Below are 18,985 nucleotides of genomic sequence, written 5' to 3'. Positions count from 1 at the left end.
ATATATATATATATATATATATATATATATATATATATATATATATGGATTATGACCTGAATATAAAAATCAAAACTACAAAAATCTCTAAAGATGAGAGGAAATCTTATGATGTTGAGGTAAGCAAAAATTTCTCAGGACAGAAAATAATATGAGCCATAATTTTTTAGAAATATGTCTTTGAAAGATACTTTAATAAAATGAAAAATCAAAGAGCATACAATGAGAAAAAAATTTAAATTCATTTGTGGCAAAGGACTTATATGTTCTGCAAAAGATTATAAAAAAGAATTATAAATTATAAGAAAACATATCAACTAATAACGGACAAAGATTTGAAGAGACACTTATACATGAAGATAGAAAAATGGAATAAGCCCATGAAAATATGCTCAATATCATCAATCATTAGAGAAATGAAAACTAAACCAAAATGAGAAACTGCTACATATGAAGAAGAGCCAAAATTAGAAAACCTGACAGTAACAATTTCAGAAAGGATGTGGAAAAACTGTAACATTCATATGTTGCTGGTGAGAATAGGTATTTGACTTTGGAAACCTGCTACTCCCAAACTCTGTGCATCTTACTTTAACCTCACAGTATTTCGCTAACATATCATCACAGATGGATCACATCATACATGTCTATAGAATCAGAGTGCACTGCTTGAAAATTAGCATAGCTCCTAAAACTATGACTATGTCATTTTCTCTCACATTGATTGCTCTAGGAGATACCTTCAGGGTAGTTATTCAGTTCCTGGCTTAATCAATAAAACATGTTCATAAATAATTTTGTAACTGTCATGATTTATCAGAAAATGCTAAAGTAGAAGCAGTTTTCTTTCCTGAAAAAAAAAAATGGTGATTTACTTACTGGTTGCATATAAATTATGTGTTTGTTTAATATCTTGACTTATTTTGTCAGAGTGATCTGAATGTAGAAATCAAATTTATTTGAACTGAGTCTCTCTTTGGAATACAACCAATGTAAGAAAAAAACTACTTTGAGGGAAAAAGATCACAAAGTATCATCTTAGAATGGTATGAAATGCAAATTAAGGAATACATTTGATATTTCAAACCCAATTAAATGGAATATGCAGTATTTTGGTAAAGTTGCAGAGAGAAATTAATTAGCCAAGATATTTTAGGAAAAATTGGTGAATTAGTTTCCTATGGCTCCTGTAACAAATTATCATAATAAGTTAAAACAACAGAAATTTATTCTTTCACAGTTCTAGAGGCCAAATGTCCAAAATAATTTCATTTGATTGAAATTGAGGGGTCAGCAGGGCTGTGTTGAAAGTTCTAAGAGAAAATCAGTTTCTTATCTCCTTCAGCATCTGCTGGCTGTCTAATCCTTCACTATGGCCACACCATTCCAGTCTATGCCTCTCTTATCCCAAAGCCTTCCCCTGTTTTACAGAATATGTTTTACCTCCCTCTACTTGTGATTACATTCAGGACCCATCTGGAAAATCCATGTAATCTCTCAATATCCGTTCATCATCTCAGTATTTTCATTCAATCACATTTGCATAGACCCTTTTTTCTTATAAAGTTGTTTACATGTAACAGGTAGTTGGATATTATATATTTGGGGCTCAATTATTTTGCTTACCACAACTGGTAATTTTTTTAAGGATTGGAACTCATTTTTTGGTATCTTTCAGGTGGGAACAGTGATAGCCCTCAGTTTTTCTTCACAGATATTTCTTACTTTCCTCCTTTCAGGCACGTAATATATCTGTTTTGTTTTGTTTTATTTTGTTTTCCCCTAGTCAGCTGTTGCTAGATATATTTAAATGACTTTGGTCAATGGCATGTGCATCACTTCTGTGATTCATCACATCTCCTATCATCTACTACAGTGACCAGTGCTTTAAAATGGAAGAGGCTCAGTCAGCCTGAGACTGTCAGTGAAAAGTGTCAGAACCCCTCTTTACTGTCTAAATAATAATGAAGCATAATTCTAATTTTACTCCCTCATTGACTTTTAAGCTATATCTCTTTGAATTAAATTTTATTTTTTCTAGGGATATCAACATGTATTTTTAACTTACTAAAACCTACTTTGAGTTAATACTTATCATTTTATGTATAACTTAAGAACCTAGTGGCTGTCTGTTCGCATTTACATTCCCTCTCAGGGCTGCTACTGTTTTCATGAATATTATGCATATGTATTTTATAAATCCAATGATACAGTATTATCATATTTGCTTTACAAAGCCATATATTTTTAAAGAAAGTAAATAACTAATAAAATAGTATTTTGTATTTACCCAAACATTTGCTATTACAGCAGCTCTTCAGTCGTTCCTGTAGTTCTGAGTCTCCATTTGGTGTCCATGTGCATTAGACTCAGGGACTTCCTTTACATTTCCTGTGTGCAAGTCTAGCAATAAGTTCTCTCTATGCTTATTTTCCTGATGATTTTTTAATTTAATCTTCATTTTTGAAGGATTTTTTTCTGGATATAGATTTTTGGGTTGGCTTTTTTTTTTTCAGAAATGTAAACATACTGTTAGGTTTTTATGGTCTTTTACTGTTTGTGATGAAAAGTCCGCCATTATTCATATCATTCTTCCTTTGTATGTAATGTCTTTATTCTCTCCATTCTTTTAAGCTTTTCTCCTTCATTGGTTTTCAAAAACTTGATATTAGTTACCTAATATACATTTTTTTATTTCTCCTGCTTTCTATTTCCTGAGATTCTTGGATATGTTAGTTTATATTTTTTGCCAAATGTGTAAGTCTTAGTCATTACTTCCTCAAATATGCTTTTACACTTCCTTTCTCCACACTCCTCTATTTTTGAGGATTCAGTTTTATGCAGATAATTTGATAATATCCAAACAATCACTGAGGCCCCGTTTCTTTTCTTGTTTTTGTTTTTAATGTTCTACCTTTCTGATATTTAGATTGGATAATTTCTATTGTTCCATCTCAAGTTCACTGACCACTTCTGCCATTTCAAATCTAATGTCAATTCTGTTGTAGATTCTGTTCAAGTATTATACTTTTCAGTTCTCAAATTTTATTTGCTTATTTTTTTTTAAAGATTTTATTTATTTGCCAGAGAGAGACACAGCGAGAGAGGGAACACAAGCAGGGGGAGTGGGATAGGGAGAAGCAGGCTTCCTGCAGAGTGGGGAGTCTGATGGAGGGCTTGATCCCAGGACCCTGGGATCATGACTTGAGCCGAAGGCAGACGCTTAACGACTAAGCCACCCAGGCGCCCCTATTTGCTTATTTTTATAGTTCAATTTCCTAAAATTCCTTGTATGTTCATTCATTATAATAACGATAATTGTTTTTAAGTCCTTGAACATATTTGTAACAGCCACTTCAATGACTTTTCCTGCTTCAAGGGCCTTTCCAATACCTGGGTCATTTTGGAGGTTTTTTTAATTAATAATTTTGTAATTGTTTGTCACATTTTCCTGCTTCTTAACATGTTAAGTAATTGGTGATTTTGTATTCTGGGCATAGAGGACAAGTAGAAATTGTGTATTTTGTGGTCATCTTTTAAGGAATGTTGAGGGTTTGTTGGTTGGTTATTTTGTTTTTACTGTCAGGGCGTTAGTTTACTAATGGTAAAGTTGATCATTTTGAGGTTTGTATTTAAGCTTTTTTGGGGGGGCATCCTTACTCTAGGGCTTAATTACTGTATCAAATTGATCATTGTTTAAACCAATTGCATAATACAAGACAGTCACCTTGTTTACAAAATGAAGCCGTCAAAATTTCCAAGTCTCCTCTGGTACTAAAATTTTAATTCTTTTAATTTGAATATGTTTATTATAAACTTCTAGAAGACATTCAAAGACATTTTAAAGAAAATCCTATTAATCATGAAGGTTCCCCCCCTTTGGCATTAACAGACAAATTAAGCAGCTGACTCTTGGTTTCGGCTCAGATTGTGATCTCAGAGTACTGGGATGGAGCCTGCTTCAGGATTTTCTCTCTCCGTCTGCTTCCCCCCACCCCACACTTGTTTGCTTTCTCACTTTCTAAAATAAACAAATAAATCTTTAAAAAAAGAATTACTGTGAGTATATTATTCCTATAGAGTCATCTGCAGGCGACACTTATACACAAGATGGCAGTGCAAAAAAATGGAAAGGACATGACATCATTAAACCATTTGAATTACCCATTAGTGAGATCTCTGGAGTATAGATGATGTGATATGACAACTCTAATTATTATTTAAGTGTATTGGACACACAGTTTTCTATTAATTGTGTCTTGCATTGTTCCAACATCTACAAGCCTTCTCTTTTTCAGATTGAAGAGTTTGAGGTAGCCACAAAATGGTAAATGTTTTAGATCAGCCCTTTAAATTTAAATAAGGAATGATGTTTTAATAAGTATTCTAATATTTAGTATTTAAACTTTAAATTCAGCTTATTTATATGTAAATCTAAATGTAATTAAAGAAAAATAAGCAAATCTTAGATTTATTTTAAATGTGAAGTTTATATTGTTTCTGAAAACTAAATTATGGAAATATTATTTTTTCCCAAGTTCATGTAGATGATAATGAATAAATTCATATTAGCTATTCAGAACTCTTTGATTCATACTCTGTTTTCTCAACCACTGTATCATCCTACTGTGGCCATGGAGCAGAGTCATGTGGCTTACTCACTGTGTAGTACAGCTTAAGAAAGGATTTCTAAGAGTTGCCGGAGAATAAGGTGAAAGGATAAATTACAGAATGTATGTGTATTATACTAAATTTTAAAAATTAAATTTGTCTTCTTGCTAGAGAATGAGAGTCAAATAGTGTATGCTGTTTCCAGATTCCATCATTGTTGAAAGTGTGTTCAGTGGGAAGAATAGACGAGGATAATTTTGAACAGTATATGAAGGGACAAATTTGAACCCAATCATTTTTTCTAAGCTCAAGCTGACAAAGATCACACCTCATTCCTACTTCTCTGAACTACTTAATTTCCTTAAAAAATGGGAAAAGCATAAATGTTTGTTCACCTCAACCAGTAAGGGGAGAATAAATCAGAAGAGATAAGTATATAATCAGTAATGCAGACCTGTCCCAGCAGTGCTATAGCTAAATAGATGGTGATGGGAGTACTCCATAAAAACCAGAACATACACAAAATAATAGTGATCAAAGAGTAAATGAATTCTAGACCAACAAAACATTTGGCTCAGGTAGCTTTGGCTTTTCTTCTTACCATAGACAGGGTCCACACGGAGTGGAATCAGAGGCTAAATATTTTTCAGTTGATAGGCTTAGTACTTGGCAATGCCTTTGCAAACAAGTCCCACAGTGGAGCATGAGAAAGATTAACAAAGGAGATCCCAAAATGAGAGAAGAAGAGTTACCCAATTTCAATATCTCATCTGCAGATATCTGGGAAAACAGTGATGGCAAGGATATGGTTAGGAAATATGGTCCTGGAAAAAATAAAATACTAATTGTTTTAGCTATCTGTAACTTAAGGCAAACTTGCTAAACATTTGCCTAAACCCAATTGGATAAACATTGGCTTAAACCCAATGATAGCAATAATTACACTCAGTATAATGCATTGTAAATGCATTTAAACCTCAGTTAAACAAAGTTAACCTCAGTTAAACAAAGATGGTCGATGTAAATAAAAGGAAAAGCCCACTCACATGTTATTTTTTAAGGGCAATCCTTAAATATAAGAACAGAAAATGTTTGAAAGTAAAGTATAGGGAAAAGTTACACCTTTAAAACATTTGCTAGTACAACTATGTAATATGACATAAGGTTAACCTTAAAACAAAAATCAAATGAGAGATAAAGACTATCATTATGAAAGGATCATTTCAACAGGAATACATAACAGTTCGAAGTGTGTGCAATTAACAACATAGTCATCACATATAATAATAAAGTATATAAAATGAAGCAATTAGAATTGAAAGTAGAGACAAATCTATATTTTGATATTTCTAAACAGCTCTCTTTTTAAGTGATAGAAAAAAACCCTTATACATTAAACAACATGAATAAAAAGACTTCACTGAAGCATGTAGGTGCTTTTCAAAGGCACATGTACCATTTACCAGAATAGATCATATTCTGAATCATAAGGAAAGTTTCAATAAATTTAGAAATGATTTATACAGTTCCCTGATGACTGGAAACTTAAATCAGATGTCAATAACAAAGAATCATTAGAACAAATGTCCAGAAATTTGGAAATTAAATTACACTCTAGTGTACACAATAGATTAATGGACAAATAACAGTGAAAAATTAAACCCCAATTTAAAAGCCTAAAAGCAGAGATTGACAGAATACAGGGGGGGAAAAAAAACAACAAGATTCAGCTGTATGTAGTGTTTAAAAAGCAAATTTAAGTATAAATAATCAAATAAGTTAAGAGAAAAAGAGTGGGAAAAGATATATCATGCCAACATTAATCAAGGGAAAGATAAATTATGCTGATTTTAGACAAAACTGATTTTACAAAAATGAAAATAGGCATAAAGAAGAGCATTGTATAACAATAGTTCTCCAAGAAAACATAGCAATTCTAAACTTGTATATAACTACAGAGCATCGAATTAGAAACAGGTAGAACATTCTACAAAATCCAAACCAAAATCCAAAAACCAAAACAAAATCCAACACCTTTTCATGTTAAAAACAAACAACAAAACACTTAGAAAACCAATAAAAGATAACTTCCTTAACAAGATAAACGGCATCTACAAAATCTCACAGCTACCATCAAACTTAATGAAAGAATTGATGCTCATGCCGTAATATTAGGAACAAGGAATATTCACTCTTGAGCTTCTATTCAATGTTATACTTGAAAAGGAAACTCACTAGAGTTGGACAGGAAGAGTAAAACCATCTTTACAAATGACTTGATTGTATATATAGAATAGATTGTATATATAGAATAACCTATGGAGCCCACTACAGAACTGTAGAACAGCCACGCAGTTAACTTCCAATAACATACCAGTCAAACCAAAATGCAAGATAAATTTTAAAATTTTGAGTAAAATTAAAATGTGACTTAAATTTGTGGGATACAACCCAAAAAATATGTAGAGAATATTTATAACATTGAATACCTATATTAGAAGATGTAAATACTCTAAAATAAATAACCTAAGTTTCTACCTCAGGAAACCACAGAAATAGTTCAATTTAGGTCTAAAGAAGACAAAGGAAAATAAATAATAAAAATACAGCCCAAAACAATGAAAATGTCGCAGGAAACAATGGAGAAAAAATATTAAAAGCTATTTCTTTAAAAAGATTAATGAAATTGAAAAATCTCTACGTATGCTAGAAAAAAAAAAGGAAACTCAAATTCCTAATATGAAAAAGAATGGTCATTATTATTGATTTAATATACATTAAAATGATAATAAAAATATAAAGAAAAATATGTGCCCACAATTTTGATAAATTGCTTGAAATAGACCAATTCCTTTAAATACTGATACTACTAAAACTTATAGAAAGAGAAATTGATAACCTTAAATAGGCCTATGTATTAAAGAAACTGAATGATTAATAATATTTGGAAGAAGAAAGCACAAGATGATTTACTAGTAAATTCTAACAAATACATAAGGGAATTTTTACCAATTCTTTGCAATGTTTCTGTAAGATGCAAGAAGAAACATTTCTAACCCATCCTATAAGTTCAGCATTACCCTGATACCAAATACCTATGAAACATTACAAGAAAAAAACAAAACTACAGATCAGTATCTTTCGTGAACATAAGTTCAGAATTCCTTAAGAAAATATTAGCAAATTGAATTCAACAATTTATAATATATATTTTTTATAAAATATAAATATATATATACATAGTGACCAAGTGACATTTAAAATCATTCTATGTAATCTACCACATCAAGTAAGGAGGAACAAATGATAATAGCAACTCATGAAGAAAAAGCATTTGCCAAAAACTAAAAACTATTTATAATAAAAACTCTCAACAAACTAGAAATAAAGAGGAACTTCCTCAATTTGATTTTAAAAAACCTGCAAAAAAGCTAAAGCTAACATTATACATAATATTGAGATACTACACAATTGTCCTCTAAGAACAGGTTCAAAGCAAAATTTTCTTCTCTCACCACTCCTATTCAACATTATACAGAAACTCTTAGCTAGTGAAGTATGACAAGAAAAAGATATAAAGGTATACAGATTAAAAAAAAAAAAACTATTTTATTCACAGAAGACATCATGGTGTAGAAAATCCTGAAAATTGTGAGTGATTATATAGCAAGGTCACAAGTTATAATACTAATATTAAAAAAAAATTAAGTGCTTTCTTATATAACTGCAATGGTTAAATGGAACAAAATGTTCTTTATAATAGTACCCCAAAATGAAATAGTTACAAATTTAACAAGATATGTGCTGGATCTATATGTAGAAAAGTATAAACTCTGATGAAAAAATCAAAAAGACCCAGATAAGAGATATTCTATGTTCATGTAATAGAGGACTCAACAATATTAAGATGTTAATTCTTCACAGTTTGATCTATAGATTCAGTGCCAATTCCTATCAAAATTTCAGAAAGCTATTATGTGGACAATGACAGAATTATTTTAAAGATTATATGGAAAGTAAATAGACCAATCCAATACAACAAAATCAGAAGACTCAGACTTCTTGATTTCAAGATTTACTGCAAATCTACGGTAAGACAGGAGAGCATTTGTAAAATAGACAAGTAAATCAGAATAATAGATTAGAGAGCCCTGAAATGGACCTACACCAAAATAGTCAAGTAATCTTTAACAAAGACCATAAAAAAACAAAATAAAAAACCCAACCAACCAACCAACCAACAAAAAACCTAATTGGAAAATTACAGTCTTTTCAACAAGTAGTGCTGGAATAATGGTACATTTATATGTAAAACAAACAAACCAACAAACAAAAAACCAAACCCAAAAAACAAAGAAAAACCTAGACAAAGACTTCATTCCCTTAAAAAAAATAATACAAAATGGTTTAAATATAAAGTGCAAAACTATAACACTTATAGAAGAAAACATGGGGAAAATCTGAACAAACATCTCACCAAAGAAGGTATGCAATAAGCAAGTAAACTTGGTGGTTTAGGAAATATTAAGTCTGCAAATCCTCCTAAGATGTTTACATTGATTTCTAATCAAGGGGAAAAAACCCTCATCTTTAAAAATTTCTGTAAATATGGTGTATATAGGACTATGTAAAAAAAAAAATCAAAAACTCTCATACAGAGAACTAACTGATGGTTGGGAGAGGGTAGGGAGGGGTATGGGAGAGGACAAAATGAGTGAAGAAGAGTGGGAGATATAGGCTTCCAATTATGGAATGAGTAAGTCACAGGAATAAAAAACAATATAGTCAATGATCTTGTAAAAGGGTTGTATGGTGCCAGATTGTAGCTACACTTGGGGTGAGAATAGCATAACATATACAGAATTTGAATCACTATTTTGTACACCTGAAACTAATATAACATTATGTATCAACTATACTCATATACAAAAATAAATTATGCAGTTATAATGACCAAAAAAAAACCCTGTTATGACACCAATATTCTTTTAGAATTTGTTTAAAACTATTATGTGGTGAAACAAAGTAAGATAAAATTGTACTTAAAAAAAAGTTAAAAACTCTACAGCCCTAAGAGATAATTTTTCTATTTTATGTTTATTTTGGAATTAATCTAGGTTTTATGCAAGTTTGCCTTATGTGGTATTCAGGAATGCATCCCTTCCATAAAATATGCCATTCTCATATTTTTTTTATTTGATTCTGTCTCTAAACATTTACATCTAGCCAAAGTGTGAAACTTTAGTTTCCAAGCCCTGATATTTCTCATAGGAGTTCATTTTAAACTTAAAGTGAAAGATGAAGTTAATCTTTGGTATAGCAATTACTATGTATGTCACTATATCCTATAAATATTTTCTGGAACATAGTATAAAAAGCTTCTTGAAATATAGTTGCTTTCTCTTATACTACATGAATTTTACACAATGATACATCAAAAGAATAGGAAAAAAAGAAGAAAGTATGTAAATTATCTAATCAATACAACTAATACAGACTATATCTTTCTCATACTATTTTTCCATAAAGAGGAAAAGCACAAAATTTAGAATAAATCTTTGTGCATTTTAATAGAAAGTTCACTAATGATCACTATCAGAGATTTTCCAGTCCCCTTTTTGAGAGCTTTATCAATTACCCTTTATAAATCTTTCTTTCTGCTATTTTCCATTACAATGTACTCAAATGCTAGCTTTTAACAGTTTTATTAAGGTATACCTAATGTATAATAAGCTGAACATATTTAAAGCATATTATTTCATAATTTTTAACATGTATGCACTCATGAAATCATTTATGTATTTGGTAAACCCATCAGTCTCCCAAGTTTATAGACACATACACACATACACCCACACATGCATGTGTACACCACACACATGCAGTCATGCACACACACATGTGTATATATGTATCTCTTTCTGGATCTTTTGTTCTGTTCCGTTGATCTATTCCATTGTTCAGTTGTCTCTGTTCTGGTCTGCCTTGTTCCATTGTTTGCCTTTATGACAATACCTAGCTGTATTCATTAGCGTAGTTTTGTTTGTTTGTTTGTTTAGTTTCAGAGATAGAATTTAGTGGTTCATCAGTTGTATATAATACCCAGTGCTCATTACTTCAAGTGCCCTCCTTAAAGCCCATCACCCAATTATCCCTTTCTCCCACCCACCACCCTCCTAGAGTTCAGTGTCTCATATGGTTTGCCTCCCTCTCGATTTTCATCTTATTTTATTTTTTGTTCCCTTCCCCTATGTTCATTTGTTTTGTTTCCTCAGTTCCACATATGAGTGAAATCATATGGTATTTGTCTTTCTCTGACTGACTTATTTCGCTTAGCACAATACACTCTAGTTTTATCCACATTGTTGCAAATGGCAAGATTTCATTCTTGATTAGTGTAGTTTTATAATAAATCTTGAAATTATGGATAGTTCCAAATGTATTATTCATATACAAAGTTCTTTGTATTTTGGCTCATCAAAGTTCTTTGCATTTTCATATAAATTCTAGATTAACTTGTCAAGTTAAAAAAAACTTGCTTGAAGTTTGGTGGGATTATATTGACTCTATAGATGAATATGGGAAGAATTAATATCTTAGCACTATTGTGTCTCTAAACCAATAGACCTTGTGTATATCTCCATTTATTTAAGTACTTGTATTTAAGTACCTGTCCATTTTTCTCAGCTTTTCTTATGCTTTGTAGTCATAGTGTATAGTTCTTATACATATTTATTTGATTTATTCCAAAATATTCCATATTTTTATGATACTGCATTTTTTCAAGACTAAATTGGTCTTACTTGTGTATAGAAATACAGTTGATTTTCTGTATCAGTATAGTATCCTGCAACTTACTAATTCACTTATTAATCCTAGCAGCATTTTTTGCACATTCCATAGGATTTTCTATGTACGCAGTCATTGTACATCTTCTACAAATAAAGACAATTTTATTTCTTCCTTTGCAATCTAGATTACATTTATTTATTTAGATAGTTAATTGCCCTGATGAAAATCTTCAGTATGATGTTGAATGTAAATGGTGACACAGGGCATTCTTACTTTGCTCCTGATCTTAGGGAGAAAGAATTTTACTAGATCTAGTTTTCATAGATGCTCTTTATCAAGTGCAGGAAATGTCCTCTATTTCTTGTTGGCAGATATATATTTTTTTAATTTCCAACAAAGGATGTTAGCTAGGGGCGCCTGGGTGGCTCAGTCGTTAAGCATCTGCCTTCAGCTCAGGTCATGATCTCAGGGTCCTGGTATCGAGCCCCGCATTGGGCTCCCTGCTCCATGAGAAGTCTGCTTCTCCCTCTCCCACTCCCCCTGCTTGTGTTCCCTCTCTTGCTGTCTCTCTCTCTGTCAAAAAATAAATAAAATCTTTGAAAAAAAGAAGATGTTAGCTAATTTCAAATGTTTTCTGTTTCTACTGAGATGACCATATGCCCCCCCCCCCCTTTTTTAGCCTGTTAATATGGAGAACTACATTTATTTTTAATGCTAATGTAACATTGTATTCCTAGGATAAAATCCACTTTTAAAGATGTGGTATATATATACAATGGAATATTATGCAGCCATCAAAAGGAATGAGATCTTGCCATTTGCAACGACGTGGATGGAACTGGAGGGTATTATGTTGAGTGAAATAAGTCAAACAGAGAAAGACACATATCATATGATCTCACTGATATGAGGAATTCTTAACTGCAGGAAACAAACTGAGGGTTGCTGGAGTGGGGGGTGGGGTGGGAGGGAGGGGGTGACTGGGTGATAGACACTGGGGAGGGTATGTGCTCTGGTAAGCGCTGTGAATTGTTCAAGACTGTTGAATCTCAGATCTGTACCTCTGAAACAAATAATGCAATATATGTTAAGAAAAAAAAAGAAGAAGAAGGTAGCGGGAGGGGAAGAATGAAGAGGGGGAAATCGGAGGGGTAGACGAACCATGAGAGACGATGGACTCTGAAAAACAAACTGAGGGTTCTAGAGGGGAGGGGGGTGGGAGGATGGGTTAGCCTGGTGGTGGGTATTGAGGAGGGCACATTCTGCATGGAGCACTGGGTGTTATGCACAAACAATGAATCATGGAACACTTCATCTAAAACTAATGATGTAATGTATGGGGATTAACATAAGAATTAAAAAAAATCCACTTTTAATGATGTACTTAACTTTTCATATATCATTGGATTAAGAATCCAAGTAAACATTGTTAAGAATATTTGCATCTATGTTAATGGGAAATATTGACCTGTAATGCTTTTTCTAAGTTTGGTATTAGAGTAATGTTGCTTATAATGGACAACTTAATAAAGTTTTCATGTCATCCATTTCTATAATTCTCATCTAACTTTTAAAGTCATGATTTGCACTTCTGATGTCATTAAATATTAATTTCATATTATGTTTGTAACACTAAAAATTGTATGTAGTGTAGAGTCTCAACTGCCCATCTTAATAAGCATATTTGACACAAATTTGCACCCACAAAAAAATTAAGCATATGAACTATGTTTGTATTTTGTTTTCAAAAGTAAAATAACCTCTTCCACCATATTAACTCTAAAATGCCCGAAAGTCTCATTTTAAGTACTTAAGAAACTCTACATCTTTGATAAACATGAAGTATTGGAAAGGAAAATCTCTAATTCCAACAGTGGATGTTATGGACTAAACTATGCCCTCCTTCCCCCAATTCATAGTGTTGTGGAGTTACCAAGCATAGAAGTAGAATTCAGTTGAAAGTGTAAAAGAAGTGATGCAAATAAGTAATTTTAATGATTCTCCTGATGATTCCCCATAGCATTTAGGCTGGAAAGAATGGTAAAAGAAGATATTAGATAGAAACAATAAAAAAGTTAAAGAAGACCAATGGGTAAAAGTCTTAGTAAAGTAACAAGTTTTTTGAAGTCAGGGTACAGTGATTGAGAATGACTTGAAATTTAGAAAATATTAGTAAAGAGTTGAGTGCTGGAAATTGAGTTGATGAAAGAGATAAAATTTGGGGAAATTATAAGAAAAAATGAATAATCATAGGAGTGAGTAGTTTAGAAAAGTGTGAGTAGTATTTGGAAGAGAGATAATCGTGAAACTGAGGTGACAGTTACTGAAAGGACTATCTTTGTGGATCTTAAAATCCCCGAGATATAAAACAGGAATAATGTTTAAAATAGCAACAGAGAAGCCTACAAGGAATTCTAGGTGGTAACTTAAAAATCAATAGATAACTACAACAAGGAGAAATCATCGATTGTATAATCTTATGAGAGAGAGTCAAAGTATTCTAAGATGGGTGGATGGAAAGCTGTCTAGAAAGATAAATTACAATGAGTAGAAAAGAGGGCACCTCCCCAGCAGCACCAATTGTAGAAGAGAATTGTGGGTCAGAATAATGACTAATAATCAAACAGTAAGTTTGATACTATTTAATAGCAACAAAGTCTCATTATTTCATACTTATGTATATGTTATATGTCTATTTAAAAACAATTTTGTTGGACATAAATTATATCTTCTGCAATTATCTGGATGGTTTATAAAATGTTACTTAAAAGCACTTAAAAGTTTATGACATTTGCATCCTGGTATGGTTTTGTGTTTAGCGAACATTCTCCCAATTGATGTATAGTTTAAAATGGGACGTTCATAAAGATCAATTTTATTTGAATATTATATTTAACATGGAAGTCAAGTAGAAAGTGTTAAAAGCAAAATAATAATGTTCTCTAGATAACTTTCAAATATCAAAAAAGTACAATATTTTGAAACTTTTCTCAGGGGTTTATGCTAATATGATAATATTGTATCATTTATGTTTCCAGGATGGTTTTATTTTTGAAATATTTCTGGAAATTGTATAATTATTACATTTTACACATTTATAAAGACACAGTTGTGATTCCATGGGAAATGATTGTTGACAGATCAATGGTCTTAAACTGATGAGTTATAGTTTTATAGAGATTTGATGCAAATAATCATCTTAGCTGATATCGACTACAGTTCAAGCGATGCTTGTTCTAGTTATGAATTGTTGTCTTTAAAAACAATCTCTGAAAGAGAGGGAAAAACTTACAGCAATTGCTCCAAGACACTAAGCTATTTATTTCTGGTGCTTAAATTGTCATACAACTTTTAACAAAAAGTCACTACTGAAATATCTTTTTGGTTAATATGTGTCACAGGCAGACGCTTTGATCCAGTTCTGCAGTCAAATGCTCTACCCCTGAGCTTTCATCCCCTTTCATCCAGTTCTGAATTCCCAGTTGAAAGAGAAACAATTCCTTGGGCCCTGAGGTGGGTACACTGAAGCAACAGCTCATTTCACCATGGATGATGAGGTAACAAGCAATTTGCTTCACTTTTGCTTTCAAACCATTTTTTTTCCTATGAGACCAGTTGGATCTGGTTGTTTTCTTGTTGTCTTCCAATGTTATGATGTATCTCATCATAACATTTGTTTTAGAGAGTACTTTGATTTTTTTAGGAGGTCATGAGGCTAGGTGTCAGTAGGCCTGAGGAAGGGACATGTTCCAAAAGAGAGAGACAGAAAGAGTCAGACAGTGAGGGGGAAAGAGAGGAAATGAAAACACACATTATGAAGGAACAGTGCTGGCTTCAGTTATTGATTGGCAGAAGGGGTTGCAACAAAGCAGTGATCATCATTATATAAATGATTTTGTTGAAAATGGAAACTATTCTTAAAAAGTTTCTGATACATAGAATTTGCTCATAAATATTTAATTGAATTAATCAGAGGGTAAGTAAACACTATTTTATAGCACACTTTTATAAAAAATACTACAAGTAGCACATTTAAAAAATAGAAACTTTAGGTAACTTGGGACTAATTTTGCTATTTGTAGTAATGAACTTATTATCTGTGAAAAGATTTTTTTTTTTAACCTAGCCCATAAGTGAGCACAGAATGATGGTCTACAATCTAAGGAGTAATGAATACCACCTCAGTGTAAACTCAACTCTTTTGCCCACAGCAGAATTTTCAGTTCAAACATAAATCTCACAGAAACTTATTGAAAGAAAATTAATGCCCCGTGCAATAGGAAGAAAAACAAAAGAGAACTTTTCCAAATATGAATGCTCTAGGGTTAACAAGGCTATGTAGCATTTTACACTAGGATTCAGTGTGTTGAGTTCACATTATTCTACATACATAGCTGTTATAAATTAGGAAGCCATCTAAACTCTAGACAGGAAGAGAAAAAGTACACCTCAATTATAGGTAAACTTTCTTAGGGTTCTCAAAATGTGTTTATCTTCTGGGGCACCTGGGTGGCTCAGTCAGTTAAGCGGCTGCCTTCAGCTCAGGTCATGGTCCCAGGGTCCTGGGATCGAGCCCCATGTCGGGCTCTCTGCTCAGCGGGAAGCCTGCTTCTCCCTCTCCCACTCCCCCTGCTTGTGTTCCCTCTCTTGCTGTCTCTCTCTCTGTCAGATAAATAAATAAAATATTTTTTTAAAAATGTGTTTATCTTCCTGACTAAATTGCAAATTGCTTGGTCTTTATTGGACTGAGCTACCTCTCTGTGGATATAGCATCCAGCATTTATTGCTGTATTCTAAAATGGTTGTTGGGAGACATTTCTCCATGCATCTCTCATATTGGGTTAGACTGTGTCTATCTCTGATGAGTCTACTAATGCATACCCTTCCAGCCCCTGAAGTGGAGGGTTCTCGTCTCTAATCCTTCCCTCTTTGACACAGTGGGATTGCGGGAGTGCTACTCTGTTTTCCAGAGGCGTTCCGCTTGTTTTTCTTGAGATCTAATCCTACGCGTCTGTGTGTGTGTGTATGTTTGTGTGTGTGTGTGTGTGTGTATCTAGAGAGGTGGGTAGTTTGATTATTAGACTCAATTTTCTACATCTTTCTTCTCATCAGGATTTTGGCCTTCATTCTATAATTGTGTACTCTAGCACCAAAAAAATACCTGTATCTTTCTGATTTCTCTATACCTAGCAGAGACCCTTTGCTGTGTTTTAGGCCCAGATTGACAAGTACCCATGTGGAAAACAAGTTACTTCAGAATGTCATTTCAGTTTTCTGGCATAATCTCTTCACCAGAAATTGGGCCCCTCTCTATCAGAGGCTTCAGTATTTCTCTGTCTCTAAACAGATTTTCTTAATGCAGCTTTTCTAGTTTTTTGGGGGGGAGGGGGATTGCAGTTTACTCTGTTCTGTGCTATAGCAGAGGTCTCACCAAATTTGTTTCTAAAATGAAAAATATAGGTAAACATCCAGAAAATTTGGTAACAGATGCAAACATCTTAATGGCTTCATGGTGCTTCTTACCAGCAAGTGGCACACAGCCAATGTTTGTTCCCTTTAACTCTGAAGAGAGGGTGATGAACTGTCCCTATTTGCCTGGGATTTGTGAAGTTCTCAGGATGTTGGACTATCAATGCTACAGCCAGAAGATACTTGGCAAATCAAGATGAGTTGGTTAACCTAAAGTGAGAGTCTACCAACATACTGATTTTTAATGTGGGAAAATCATGGGGACTTCCAATATTTTAGTTCTTATTGTTTCTATTTTATGCCAATGTCATGTGACAGAGCAACAAAATAATTTTCCAAGAAAGATTCATCCTCACTCTTTGCTTCTTCCCATGGAGAACATTACAAGTACTTTTTTAGGACAAATAATACTCACTTTTTTTTTAACTTTTACTATCAGATACTGTCAATTTCATAATCACTTATACTCTTCTGCAGAGCATAGCAAAACCCTGAGTTTTTAAACCCAGCGCCTTCACTGATGAGTTATGAGACTTTGGATAAATACAGAATCTTTGTGTCTTCATTGGTAACACATGATTTATGTCTGTTTATTATACATTTTAAATGTGTTAGTATCTGTAAACCACTTAAAACAATACCTATCATACAATAAATATTATATAAGTACTGATTAAGTAAATAAAATAAAAACAAATACAACCCTTCCTTTTAAATTTTGATAAATCATTCCCCATCGTAAATTGCAAGCATAGTTATTTCTGCTCTCTGTTTGAATTTAAAGTATTTGTTTTTATATGAAATTTCATATGGCTATGGCCTATAACAAGTTTTAGTTTCCACAAAGTGTTATGTGTTTGTATTAAACTAGTATTGCCCAGGTTATTCAGGGAATCACACAGGGATCATTCAAAATTCCACTTGAATGTGTATCTATTTATATGCTTCTTGAGGGCACCATCATTCATGCTCATGAGTTTTACTACTACATTTATGCTGACATCTTCTAAATCTGCTTTTCAGTATCTGCTGACCCAGTGCTGACTCTCCCTTTGCACCATTGTCTTTATGACATTTGAGTGTGGAATAGATGTCACCTGCAGTAACTCTCCTAATATGAGCATCCAGAATTGCTGCTTGCAGGCATTTTCTGGTACACTGGTCTGATGCTTTCCATGACAGTGGTTTATCATAGCAATATGAATTTTTTTGGCTTGCTCTCATTCTACTTATCTATAGAAATATTTTTGAAAAGAGTGTATTTCTTATTTCTTGATGCAACATTTATAGTTAAGGTTTATGCTGAACAGTTCAGTCTTCATTGGTCTATTAAAATTTATATGGCCCCAGAATGATCGTATAATTAAAATGAAACAGAAATTCAGTTTTCAATTTCATAAAAGCATCAGTTTTAGAAAAGCAATCAGACTTTAATGAATACAAAAAAGATACCCAACATGCAGTCACCAGTTGCTTTTATTTGACCATTTACTTGGCAAGTCTTAAAGAAAAATCAAATACATAAATGAGTAGTGACTAAAATTAATGATTGACACGTATTCATATCTTCTCTACATAATGTAATTGTCAAACTCAGAAAAAAATTGGTTTCTATAAAAAAAATTCAAATGTCCTGTTTTGCCGAATAAATTGGTTAAATTCAATCCATTTTCTGATACAATGTTGTAGAATTCTACTAACATCATTGGACATTTTTACATGCCATTTTTTCCTCACAGGATTCAAATTATGTTAATAAACTATTACCTTATCTCAATATGCTTCATTAATTTTAATAACCAATAATTGAAATTTAAAACTTATTTTAAACAGAACTATAACCATGAGTTTACAAGGTGTTCAAGAAAAAAAATTCCTGCCAATGATTAATCTGCTCTTAAACAAAGACACCACAACAGATTAAATACTGCTGTTCAATTCTGAAATTATAGGGATGCAAAGGCTTCCAAAAAAAGGTAGTATTTTGCTCTGATTAGATGTGCTGGTATTGAATTGTCAAAAATAAACATTTTCAACAGTGAACATTAATTCAGCATTTCAAATTAAAGTATCACTAATATGTTATAAAATTTGCAATTATTAAAATCTAGAC

This window comes from Neomonachus schauinslandi, chromosome 1 (genome assembly GCF_002201575.2).
Source record: "Neomonachus schauinslandi chromosome 1, ASM220157v2, whole genome shotgun sequence".
Taxonomy (NCBI): Eukaryota; Metazoa; Chordata; class Mammalia; order Carnivora; family Phocidae; genus Neomonachus; species Neomonachus schauinslandi.
Note: the sequence above shows the minus strand (reverse complement) of the source record.